This window comes from Triticum aestivum, chromosome 3D (genome assembly GCF_018294505.1).
Source record: "Triticum aestivum cultivar Chinese Spring chromosome 3D, IWGSC CS RefSeq v2.1, whole genome shotgun sequence".
In the NCBI taxonomy this organism is placed as follows: Eukaryota; Viridiplantae; Streptophyta; class Magnoliopsida; order Poales; family Poaceae; genus Triticum; species Triticum aestivum.
The window spans coordinates 582,268,888-582,282,441 of NC_057802.1; positions in this window are offsets into that span (position 1 = coordinate 582,268,888).

Genomic DNA, 13,554 nt, shown 5'->3' on the forward strand with positions numbered 1-13,554 from the left:
ACGAGATATGTGCAGCTCCTATCGGGATTTGTCGGCACATTCGGGCGGCTTTGTTGGTCTTGTTTTACCATTGTCGAAATGTCTTGTAAACCGGGATTCCGAGACTGATCGGGTCTTCCCAGGAGAAGGAATATCCTTCGTTGACCGTGAGAGCTTATAATGGGCTAAGTTGGGACACCCCTACAGGGTATAAACTTTCGAGAGCCGTGCCCGCGGTTATGAGGCAGATGGGAATTTGTTAATGTCCGATTGTAGAGAACTTGACACTTGACTTGTTTAAAATACATCAACCGTGTGTGTAACCGTGATGGTCTCTTTTCAGCGGAGTCCGGGAAGTGAACACGGTTCGGGTTATGCATGAACGTAAGTAGTTTCAGGATCACTTCTTGATCATTTCTAGCTTCGCGACCGTTGCGTTGCTCCTCTTCTCGCTCTTATTTGCGTATGTTAGCCACGATATATGCTTAGTGCATGCTGCAGCTCCACCTCATTACCCCATCTTTTCCTATAAGCTTAAATAGTCTTGATCTCGCGGGTGTGAAATTGCTGAGTCCTCGTGACTCACAGATTCTACTAAAACAGTTGCAGGTGCCGATGAGACCAGTGCAGGTGATGCTACCGAACTCAAGTGGTAGTTCGACGAGGACCTTGGTCGTTACTATGTTTCGTTTCCTGTTGATCAGTAGTGGAGCCCAGTTGGGACGATCAGGGATCTAGCATTTGGGGTTGTTTTCTTTTCTATTGGTTCCGTAGTCGGACCTATGTGTGTACTCTGATTGATGTATGATTTATTTATGTATTGTGTGAAGTGGCAATTGTAAGCCAACTCTTTATCCCATTCTTGTTCATTACATGGGATTGTGTGAAGATGACCCTTCTTGCGACAAAAGCCGCAATGCGGTTATGCCTCTAAGTCGTGCCTCGACACGTGGGAGATATAGCCGCATCGTGGGCGTTACAGCGGGGTAGACCCACAGTACGGAATGACAATAGTGGATCTGAACAATCTTGGGTACACAGTCGAAACGTTCATCCTAGCCAATGATGTGCTGCAGGTTTTCTATGTGAAGGACATGTCTACCAAACCGAGAAAAAGAAAAGGTAAGGAAGTGAACACATCATACGATGAGCCAAAGCGCCATATAGTTCTTTCAGGAAAAAGAGACATCGCGGGAGTGGAGGGCAAGACAGACTTGTCCGAAGATTATGAAAAGTTTCATGAAATTCCTCCCTTCAATGTGAAGGCTGACCCAAGTACCCTGTTAAACGATGAAGATTATCCATGGTTACGGCGCAATAAGCAAAGGACAGAAGCGAAGAAAAAGTGAAGACTTTCTCTCCACGACTATTATGATTATGCCTTTGATCTAGAATATCACTGCAGTTACATGTGAAGAAATGAAATGCCTTTTGTAACAGACGAGTTTTCGTCAGAAACCCTGATACTTCGAAAGAGATTTTCCGTTTTGTACGTGAAGTGCATCCAGTTTTTGCCGTAACCCTCTCAACTTTTTAGCACATGCTATGTGGGTGAAATTATGATCCCATGCCAACTTTAAAGCTCTTCAGAGTTCATTTGAATTGCTTTTCAATTTCAGGGTCATTTAGCTCAAAAAAATCACTAAATGCATGAAAAATAACAAATGAAGTCAGAAAGGGTTGAAAAATGATGATGTGGCTTTGAATGGTTCATTTTGAACACACAAAAAGTCTGGAGTTCAAATAAGTTCAAAAAAAATGAAATCCCTTTGTCACAAATGAGTTTTCGTCCGAAACCCTAATACTTCGAAAGAGATTGTTCATTTTGTACACGAAGTACATCTAGTTTTTGCCTTACCCCTCTCAACTTTTTAGCACATGCTATGTGGGTGAAATGATGATACCATGCCAACTTTAAACCTCTTCAGAGTTCATCTGAAGTGCTTTTCAACTTCAGGGTCATTTAGCTCAATAAAATCTGTAAATGCATGAAAAATAACAAATGAAGTCAGAAAGGGTTGAAAAATGATGATGTGGCTTTGAATGGTTCATTTTGAACACACACACAAAGTCTGGAGTTCAAATAAGTTCAAAAAAAATGAAACCCCTTTGTAACAAATGAGTTTTCGTACGAAACCCTGATACTTCGAAAGAGATTGTCCATTTTGTACACGAAGTGCATCCAGTTTTTGCCGTAACCCTCTCAACTTTTTAGCACATGCTATGTGGGTGAAATGATGACACCATGCCAACTTTAAACCTCTTCAGAGTTCATCTGAAGTGCTTTTCAATTTCAGGGTCATTTAGCTCAAAAAATCAGTAAATGCATGAAAAATAACAAATGAAGTGAGGAAGGGTTGAAAAATGATGATGTGGCTTTGAATGGTTCATTTTGAACACACAAAAAGTCTGGAGTTCAAATAAGTTCAAAAAAATGAAATCCCTTTGTAACAGATGTGTTTTCGTCCGAAACCCTGATACTTCGAAAGAATGAACTTGAAAGCATTAATGAAACTCTAATAGCAAAAGGAATCAACTAAAAAACTTTTATAAACCTGTAGTATTATTGAAACTAAAATTATATAAAATTTATCCAACTAAAATTATCAAAGTATTTTCTGTTCAAAACATTAAAACCAAAAAGAGTTGTCATAAAATAAATAAAAAAGCAAAAAATAAAATAAAATAAATAAGTAGAAATAAAAGAAAATAAACTTCAATTATATCAAATAAAATAAACTTTAATAAAATACATAAAAATAGAAACAGTAAGTATTTTATTGTAAATAGAAACAAAATATAATAAATAAAGAAAAAAAGAAAACAAGAAAACTGGAAAAATAAAAATAAAAAATGCCACCTACTGGGCCACCACGGCCTGAATACGACGAGAAACCCAACCATCGGCTAGGATTCAGGCCTACAGCAGTCCTAGTAGGCCCATGGGCAGGGAGTGACAAAGTAGGCCCGAAAGCCTGCAATTGAGAGGAGCTCGAGAGGGTGGGCGCATCAGCGCTTATAAACCATTCTCGAGCTCTCTCAACTAGCGAGGTGGGACTAAACATCCCACCGCACCGCGCCAGCGCAAGGCCTTTGGTCCCGGTTGGCGGCACCAACCGGGACGTAAGGGTGCTACCTCTTGAGCACTGCGTTGGTTTTCCCTAGAAGAGGAAAGGGCGATGCAGTAAAGTAGCGCAAGTATTTCCCTCAGTTTTTGAGAACCAAGGTATCAATCCAGTAGGAGATCACGCACGAGTCCCTCACACCTACACAAACAAATAAGAACCTTGCAACCAACGCGATAAAGAGTTTGTCAATCCCTCAACGGTCGCTTACGAGAGTGAGATCTGATAGATATGATAAGATAATATTTTTGGTATTTTTATGATAAAGATGCAAAGTAAAATAAAAGGCAATAAAAATAACTAAGTGTTGGAAGATTAATATGATGGAAAATAGACCCGGGGGCCATAGGTTTCACTAGTGGCTTCTCTCAAGAGCATAAGTATTACGGTGGGTGAACAAATTACTGTTGAGCAATTTATAGAATTGAGCATAGTTATGAGAATATCTAGGTATGATCTTGTATATAGGCATCATGTCCGCGACAAGTAGACCGAAACGATTCTGCATCTACTATTACTCCACACATCGACCGCTATCCAGCATGCATCTAGAGTATTAAGTTCATAAGAACAGAGTAATGCTTTAAGTAAGATGACATGATGTAGAGGGATAAACTCATGCAATATAATATAAACCCCATTTTTTATCCTCGATGGCAACAATACGATACGTGCCTTGCTGCCCCAGCTGTCACTGGGAAAGGACACCGCAAGATTGAACCCAAAGCTAAGCACTTCTCCCATTGCAAGAAAGATCAATCTAGTAGGCCAAACCAAACTGATAATTCGAAGAGACTTGCAAAGATAACCAATCATACATAAAAGAATTCAGAAGAGATTCAAATATTGTTCATAGATAAACTTGATCATAAACCCACAATTCATCGGTCTGAACAAACACACCGCAAAAAGAGATTACATCGAATAGATCTCCACAAGAATTTGGAGAACTTTGTATTGAGATCCAAAGTGAGAGAAGAAGCCATCTAGCTAATAACTATGGACCCAAAGGTCTGAGGTAAACTACTCACACATCATCGAAGAGGCTATGATGTTGATGTAGAAGCCCTCCTTATCAATGCCCCCTCCGGCGGAGCGCCGGAAAAGGCCCCAAGATGGGATCTCACGGGTACAGAAGGTTGCGGCGGTGGAATTAGGTTTTTGGCTCCGTATCTGATAGTTTGGGGGTACGTAGGTATATATAGGAGGAAGAAGTACGTCGGTGGAGCAACGTGGGCCCCACGAGGGTGGAGGGCGCGCCTGGGGGTGTAGCCGCGCCCCCTGCCTCGTGCTCTCCACGTTGATTGCTTTGCATAGACTCCAAGTCCTCTAGATCATGTTTGTTCCGAAAATATCGTTCCCGAAGGTTTCATTCCATTTGGACTCCGTTTGATATTCTTTTTCTGTGAAACACTGAAATAGGCAAAAAACAGCAATTCGGGCTGGGCCTCCGGTTAATAGGTTAGTCCCAAAAATAATATAAAAGTGTATAAAAGTCCGTTAATCATCCAAAACAGAATATAATATAGCATGGAACAATCAAAAATTATAGATACGTTGGAGACGTATCAAGCATCCCCAAGCTTAATTCCTACTCGTCCTCGAGTAGGTAATGATAAAAACAGAATTTTTGATGTGGGATGCTTACTTAGCATAATTTTCAATGTAATTCTCTTAATTGTGGTATGAATATTCATATCTGAAAGATTCAAGATAAAAGTTTAATATTGACATAAAAATAATAATACTTCATGCATACTAACCAAGCAATTATGTCTTCTCAAAATAACATGGCCAAGGAAAGTTATCCCTACAAAATCATATAGTCTGGCAATGCTCTATCTTCACCACACAAAGTATTTAAATCATGCACAACCCCGATGACAAGCCAAGAAATTGTTTCATACTTTTGGTGTTCTCAAACTTTTTCAATCTTCACGCAATACATGAGCGTGAGCCATGGACATAGCACTATATGTGGAATAGAATGGTGGTTGTGGAGAAGACAAAAAGGAGAAGATAGTCTCACATTAACTAGGCGTATCAACGGGCTATGGAGATGCCCATCAATAGATATCAATGTGAGTGAGTAGGGATTGCCATGCAACGGATGCACTAGAGCTATAAATATATGAAAGCTCAACAAAAGAAACTAAGTGGGTGTGCATCCAACTCACTTGCCCACGAAGACCTAGGGCATTTTGAGGAAGCCCATCATTGGAATATACAAGCCAAGTTCTATAATGAAAAATTCCCACTAGTATATGAAAGTGATATCATAGGAAACTCTCTATCATGAAGATCATGGTGCTACTTTGAAGCACAAGTGTGGTAAGAGGATAGTAACATTGTCCCTTCTCTCTTTTTCTCTCATTTTTTTATTTGGGCCTTTTATCTTTTTTTTATGGCCTCTTTTTTTCTCTTTTTTTTCGTCTGGAGTCTCATCCCGACTTGTGGGGGAATCATAGTCTCCATCATCCTTTCCTCACTTGGGACAATGCTCTAATAATGATGATCATCACACTTTTATTTACTTACAACTCAACAATTACCACTCAATACTTAGAACAAAAATATGAATCTAGGTGAATGCCTCCGGCGGAGTACCGGGATATTCAATGAATCAAGAGTGACATGTATGAAAGAATTATGAATGGTGGCTTTGCCACAAATACGATGTCAACTACAAGATCATGCAAAGCAATATGACAATGATGAAGCGTGTCATAGTAAACGGAACGGTGGTAAGCTGCATGGCAATATATCTCGGAATGGCTATGGAAATGCCATAATAGGTAGGTATGGTGGCTGTTTTGAGGAAGGTATATGGTGGGTGTATGATACCGGCAAAAAGTGCACGGTATTAGAGAGGCTAGCAATGGTGGAAGGAAGAGAGTGCGTATAATCCATGGACTCAACATTAGTCATAAAGAACTCATATACTTATTGCAAAAATCTACAAGTTATCAAAGCAAAGTATTACGCGCATGCTCCTAGGTGGATAGATTGGTAGGAAAAGACCATCGCTCATCCCCGACCGCCACTCATAAGGAAGACAATCAATAAATAAATCATGCTCCGACTTCATCACATAACGGTTCACCATACGTGCATGCTACGGGAATCACAAACTTTAACACAAGTATTCCTCAAATCCACAACTACTCAACTAGCATGACTCTAATATCACCATATTCATATCTCAAAACAATTATCAAGCATCAAACTTCCCATAGTATTCAACACACTCATAAGGAAAAAAATTACTAGTCCTGGATGCCTATTACTTTAGGACTAATTTTTCAATTTAAGCAAATTACCATGTTGTTTTGTAGGACTCTCAAAATAAAATAAGTGAAGCATGAGAGAACAATAGTTTCTATAAAGGGACAATTGCATTTTTACCCCTAGTTGGTTCCTACCCACGGGTTTTGCCCTTACTTTTTGAGCTTGCTCAGTTTTGCCCTTACTTTTTCCATCGTGGTCCCTCGAATGCCCTTTGACCATTTGACCAAAACTTTGAAAATTCATAACTAATTCATATGAACTCAGAAAAATGTAAATAAGATATCAAAATGTTCAGATAAACATTACCTTTATGTGCATATCATTTGCATTCAGGACAAAAGCACCCTTTAAACTACCTGAGGTAATTAATGTTATTAACATTATTAAAAATAAAAAGGTATAAACAATATTTTTTTCACGAACAAAAATTACATGCAAATGTACGTGATGTTTTCTGAACATCCAGATATCTTATTTGCATTTTTCTGAGTTCGTATCATCTTGTTAAGAATGTTCTAACGATTTTGACCATTATTTGGAAACTTCATAACAAGTTGATACGAACTGAGAAAAATGCAAATAAGATATCACGATGTTCAGAAAACATCACCTACACATTTGCATGTAATTTTTATTCATGAAAAAAAATATTGTTTATACCTTTTTATTTTTAATAATGTTAATAACATTAATTACCTCAGGTAGTTTAAAGGGTGATTTTGTCCTGAATGCAAATGATATGAACATAAAGGTAATGTTTATCTGAACATTTTGATATCTTATTTGCATTTTTCTGAGTTCATATGAATTAGTTATGAATTTCCAAAGTTTTGGTCAAACGGTCAAAGGGCATTCGAGGGACCTCGACGGAAAAATTAAGGGCAAAACTGAGCAAGCTCGAAAAGTAAGGGCAAAACCCGTGGGTAGGAACCAACTAGGGGTAAAAATGCAATTGTCCCTTCTATAAAACAAATCCACCACCGTGCTCTAAAAGATATAAGTGAAGCACTAGAGCAAAAACTATATAGCTCAAAAGGTATAAGTGAAGCACATAGAGTATTCTAATAAATTCCGAATCATGTGTGTCTCTCTCAAAAGGTGTGTACAGCAAGGATGATTGTGGTAAACTAAAAAGCAAAGACTCAAATCATCCAAGACGCTCCAAGCAAAACACTTATCATGTGGTGAATAAAAATATAGCTCCAAGTAAAGTTACCGAGGGAAGTAGACGAAAGAGGGGATGCCTTCCAGGGCATCCCCAAGCTTTGGCTTTTTGGTGTCCTTAGATTATCTTGGGGTGCCATGGGCATCCCCAAGCTTAGGCTCTTGCCACTCCTTGTTCCATAATCCATCAAATCTTTTACACAAAACTTAACAGAAAATCTCGTGAGCTCCGTTAGCGAAAGAAAACAAAACACCACTTCAAGGTACTGTAATGAACTTATTCTTTATTTATATTGGTTTTAAACCTACTGTATTCCAACTTCTCTATGGTTTATAAACTATTTTACTAGCCATAGATTCATCAAAATAAGCAAACAACACACGAAAAACAAAATCTGTCAAAAACAGAACAGTCTGTAGTAATCTGTAACTAACGCAAACTTCTGGAACTCAAACAAATCTACCAAAATAGGAAGACCTAGAAAAAAAAATTATTGATCAGCAGCAACTGGAATCAGTATTTTATCACGTTCTGGTGATTTTTAACAATTGTTTTCGTGAACAGAAAGTTTCTGGAATTTTCAGCAAGATCAAATAACTATCATCCAAGAAGATCCTATAGGTTTAACTTGGCACAAACAATAATTAAAACATAAAAAAAAGTCTAACCAGAGGCTAGATCAAATATTTATTCCTAAACAGAAGAAAAAACAAAAAAAACAAAAAAAAAATTGGGTTGCCTCCCAACAAGCGCTATCGTTTAACGCCCCTAGCTAGGCATAAAAGCAAGGATAGATCTAGGTATTGCCATCTTTGTTAGGCAACCCATAAGTGGCTCTCATAATAGATTCATATGGTAATTTAATTTTCTTTCTAGGTAAGTGTTACATGCCTTTCCTTAACGGAAATTGGAATCTAATATTCCCTTCCTTCATATCAATAATTGCACCAATCGTTCTAAGGAAAGGTCTACCAAGAATAATAGGACATGAAGGATTGCAATCTATATCAAGAACAATAAAATCTACGGGCACATAATTCCTATTTGCAACAATAAGAACATCATTAATTATTCCCATAGGTTTTTTAATAGTGGAATCCGCAAGGTGTAAGTTTAAAGAGAAATCATCAAATTCGCGGAAACCTAACAAATCACACAAAGTTTTTGGAATCGTGGAAACACTAGCACCCAAATCAAAAAAAGCATAGCATTCATGATATTTAATTTTAATTTTAACAGTAGGTTCCCACTCATCATAAAGTTTTCTAGGGATAGAAACTGCCAACTCAAGTTTTTCTTATAAGATTGCATCAAAGCATCGATGATATGTTTAGTAAAAGCTTTATTTTGGCTATAAGCATGAGGAGAATTTAGCACGGATTGCAACAAGGAAATACAATCTATCAAATACCAATTATCATAATTAAATTCCTTGAAATCCAAAATAGTGGGTTCATTAATATCTAGAGTTTTGATCTCTTCAATCTCACTTTTACCAATTTTTGCATCAAGATCTAAAGACTCCGAATTTTTGGAACGCCTTCTAGGTAAAGGTGGCTCATATTCAGTCCCATAATTATCAAGATTCGTATTGAAAAACAAAGATATAATAGGAGACACATCAATAACTTTTAGATCTTCATCTTTATTTTCATAGAAACTAGAAGAACACGCTTTCACAAAGCAATCTTTCTTAGCACGCATCCTAGCGGTTCTTTCTTTGCACTCATCAATGGAAATTCTCATGGCTTTGAGAGACTCATTGATATCATGCTTAGGTGGAATAGATCTAAGTTTCAAAGAATCAACATCAAGAGAAATTCTATCAACGTTCCTAGCCAATTCATCAACCTTGAGCAATTTTTCTTCAAGCAAAGCATTGAAATTCTTTTGTGAATTCATAAACTCCTTAACACTAGTCTCAAATTCAGAGGGCATCTTATTAAAATTTCCGTAAGAATTGTTGTAGGAATTACCATAATTATTAGAGGAATTACTAGGGTATGGCCTAGGATTAAAGTTTCCTCTATACGCGTTGTTACCAAAATTATTCCTACCAACAAAATTCACATCCATAGATTCGTTATTATTCTCAATCAAAGTAGACAAAGACATATCATTAGTATAAGAATAAACACTTTTAATAGCAAATAATTTCATAAGTTCATCCATCTTTCCCCTCAAAACATTAATTTCTTCTATCGCATGCACTTTTTTATTAGTAGATCTTTCGGTGTGCCATTGAGAATAATTAACCATAATATTATCTAGGAGTTTAGTAGCTTCTCCTAAAGTGATTTCCATAAAAAAAGTGCCTCCCGCGGCCGAATCTAAAAGATTTCTAGAAGCAAAATTCGATCCGGCATAAAAAATTTGTATAATCATCCAAAGATTCAAACCATGTGTAGGGCAATTACGTATCATTAATTTCATCCTCTCCCAAGCTTGTGCAACATGTTCATTATCAAGTTGCTTAAAATTCATAATATCGTTTCTAAGAGAGATGATTTTAGCGGGAGGAAAATAGTTAGAGATAAAAGCATCTTTGCACTTATTCCATGAATCAATACTATTTTTAGGCAACGACGAAAACCAAACTTTAGCACAATCTCTAAGCAAAAAAGGAAATAGCTTCAATTTAACAATATCATTGTCCACATCTTTCTTCTTTTGCATGTCACATAAATCAACGAAGCTATTTAGATGGGTAGCGGCATCTTCACTAGGAAGGCCGGCGAATTGATCTTTCCTGACAAGATTCAACAAGGCAGCATTAATTTCGCAAGATTCAACACCGGTAAGAGGAGCAATCGGAGTGCTAAGAAAACCATTGTTGTTGGTATTGGCAAAGTCACACAATTTAGTATTATCTTGAGCCATCGTGACAAGCAAGCAATCCAACACACGAGCAAACAAGAAGCAAGCGAAAAAGAGGCGAACGGAAAAGAGAGGACGACTAAAACGACAAGGGTGAAGTGGGGGAGAGGAAAACGAGAGACAAATGGCAAATAATGTAATGCGAGGGATAAGAGTTTGTGATGGTTACTTGGTATGTCTTGACTTGACTTGACTTGGCGCAAATCTCCCCGGCAACGGCGCCAGAAATCCTTCTTGCTACCTCTTGAGCACTGCGTTGGTTTTCCCTTTAAGAGGAAAGGGTGATGTAGTAAAGTAGCACAAGTATTTCCCTCAGTTTTTGAGAACCAAGGTATCAATCCAGTAGGGGATCACGCACGAGTCCCTCACACTTACACAAACAAATACGAGAGTGAGATCTGATAGATATGATAAGATAATATTTTTGGTATTTTTATGATAAATATGCAAAGTAAAATAAAAGGCAATAAAAATAACTAAGTGTTGGAAGATTAATATGATGGAAAATAGACCCGGGGGCCATAGGTTTCACTAGTGGCTTCTCTCAAGAGCATAAGTATTACGGTGGGTGAACAAATTACTGTTGAGCAATTGATAGAATTGAGCATAGTTATGAGAATATCTAGGTATGATCATGTATATAGGCATCACATCCGTGACAAGTAGACCGAAGCGATTCTGCATCTACTACTATTACTCCACACATCGACCGCTATCCAGCATGCATCTAGATTATTAAGTTCATAAGAACAGAGTAATGCTTTAAGTAAGATGACATGATGTAGAGGGATAAACTCATGCAATATGATATAAACCCCATCTTTTTATCCTCGATGGCAACAATACAATACGTGCCTTGCTACCCCTGCTGTCACTGGGAAAGGACACCGCAAGATTGAACCCAAAGCTAAGCACTTCTCCCATTGCTAGAAAGATGAATCTAGTAGGCCAAACCAAACTGATAATTCGAAGATACTTGCAAAGATAACCAATCATACATAAAAAGAATTCAGAGGAGATTCAAATATTGTTCATAGATAAACTTGATCATAAACCTACAATTCATCTGTCTCAACAAACACACCGCAAAACAAGATTACATCGAATAGATCTCCACAAGAATCATGGAGAACTTTGTATTGAGATCCAAAGAGAGAGAAGAATCCATCTAGCTAATAACTATGGACCCGAAGGTCTGAGGTAAACTACTCACACATCATCGGAGAGGCTATGGTGTTGATGTAGAAGCCCTCCGTGATCAATGCCCCCTCCGGCAGAGCGCCGGAAAAGGCCCCAAGATGGGATCTCACGGGTACAGAAGGTTGCGTCTGTGGAAATTAGGTTTTTTGCTCCGTATCTGATAGTTTGGGGGTACGTAGGTATATATAGGAGGAAGAAGTACGTCGGTGGAGCAACGTGGGCCCCATGAGGGTGGAGGGCGTGCCTGGGGGGGCAGGCGCACCCCCTGCCTTGTGCTCTCCACGTTGATTGCTTTGCGTAGACTCCAAGTCCTGTGGATCATGTTTGTTCCAAAAATCACGTTCCCGAAGGTTTCATCCGTTTGGACTCCGTTTGATATTCTTTTTCTTCGAAACACTGAAATAGGCAAAAACAGCAATTCGGGCTGGGCCTCCGGTTAACAGGTTAGTCCCAAAAATAATATAAAAGTGTATTATAAAGCCCGTTAATCATCCAAAACAGAATATAATATAGCATGGAACAATCAAAAATTATAGATACGTTGGAGACGTATCAAAGGGGTGCATTGGTCCCGGTTCGTGGCACCAACCGGGACCAATGCCCCCCTTTAGCCCTGCCTCATCGTCGCCGTTCCCACGCCCGTTGTAGCCGCCGTATACCCCCGCCGCCGTCGCCCTACCTCGTCGTTGCCGTCCCCGCGCCTGTCGTCACCGCCGTCTGCCCCCGCCGCCGTCCCCGCGCCACCCCTGCCCCGACGCCATCGCCCTGCCTCGTCTTCGTCGTCCTCGCTATGAGCGCCGCCAGCCCCGATCCCCTCTCTCTTGTGTGAAATTTGTTTTGTATGATTTTTTTTTGTATGTATTGATGAATTGATGTATGATTTTTTTTTGTTCATAGATCTTTTTTTGTTCATTAAAGTTGTGCACTTTTGTATAGAAACTTAATTTTTTCATATGTACGAAAATGTAGAGTGAAAACGAAAAGTGAGGGGCGAAGTGTTTGCACCGAGTCCACGTCGCACCGAGCACCCGCGGCGAAGCAAGCCTTTTTTCTAAGGTATTTTTTTTGTTAAAGTGAGGGGCGACGTCGGACAGGACATGAGGGGGCCGGGGATGTCGGACATGTGATGAGGGGGTGAGCGTCGTTGTCATCTACCCCTCCCTGATAACATCGACATGAGGGGGGACGTCGGACATGACATGAGGGGGGACGTCGGACATGACATGAGGGGGGACGTCGGACATGACATGAGGGGGGACGTCAGAAATGACATGAGGGGGACGTCGAAAAAAAATAAGAAGAAGAAGAAAAAAAGAGGAGAAGAAGAAAGAATTGAGGAGAAGAAGAAAGAATTGAGGAGAAGAAGAAAAAATAGATCAAATCTATTTTTTCTCATTCTCCTCTATTCCTTCTTCTTCTCCCTCTTTTTCTTCTTATCCTATTTTTTTCTTCTTCCTCTTCTTAATTTTTATCGGGAACGAGGGTGTCGAGGATCGCCGAGGGTCGAGGGTCGGGAACTAGGGTAGAGGGTCGAGGGTCACCGAGGGGTCGAGGGTCGTCGAGGCCGGTCGAGGGTTTGAGGGTCGAGGGTTCTAGTTTCGAGGGTCACCGAGGGGTCGAGGGTCATCGAGACCGGTCGAGGGTCATCGAGGCCGGTCGAGGGTCGAGGATTTGAGGGTCAAGGGTCGAGGGTTCAAGGGTCGAGGGTTCGAGGGTTCGAGGGTCGTCGAGGGGCCAAGGGTCGAGGGTTCGAGGGTTCTAGGGTCGAGGGTTCGAGGGTTCTAGGGTCGAGGGTTCGAGGGTCGAGGGTCGAGGGTTCGAGGGTCGTCGAGGGGCCGAGGATTCGAGGGTCGAGGGTCATCGAGGGGTCGAGGATCGCCGAGGGGTCGAGAGGTTGCCTAGTGTCAAAGTATTGAAAAA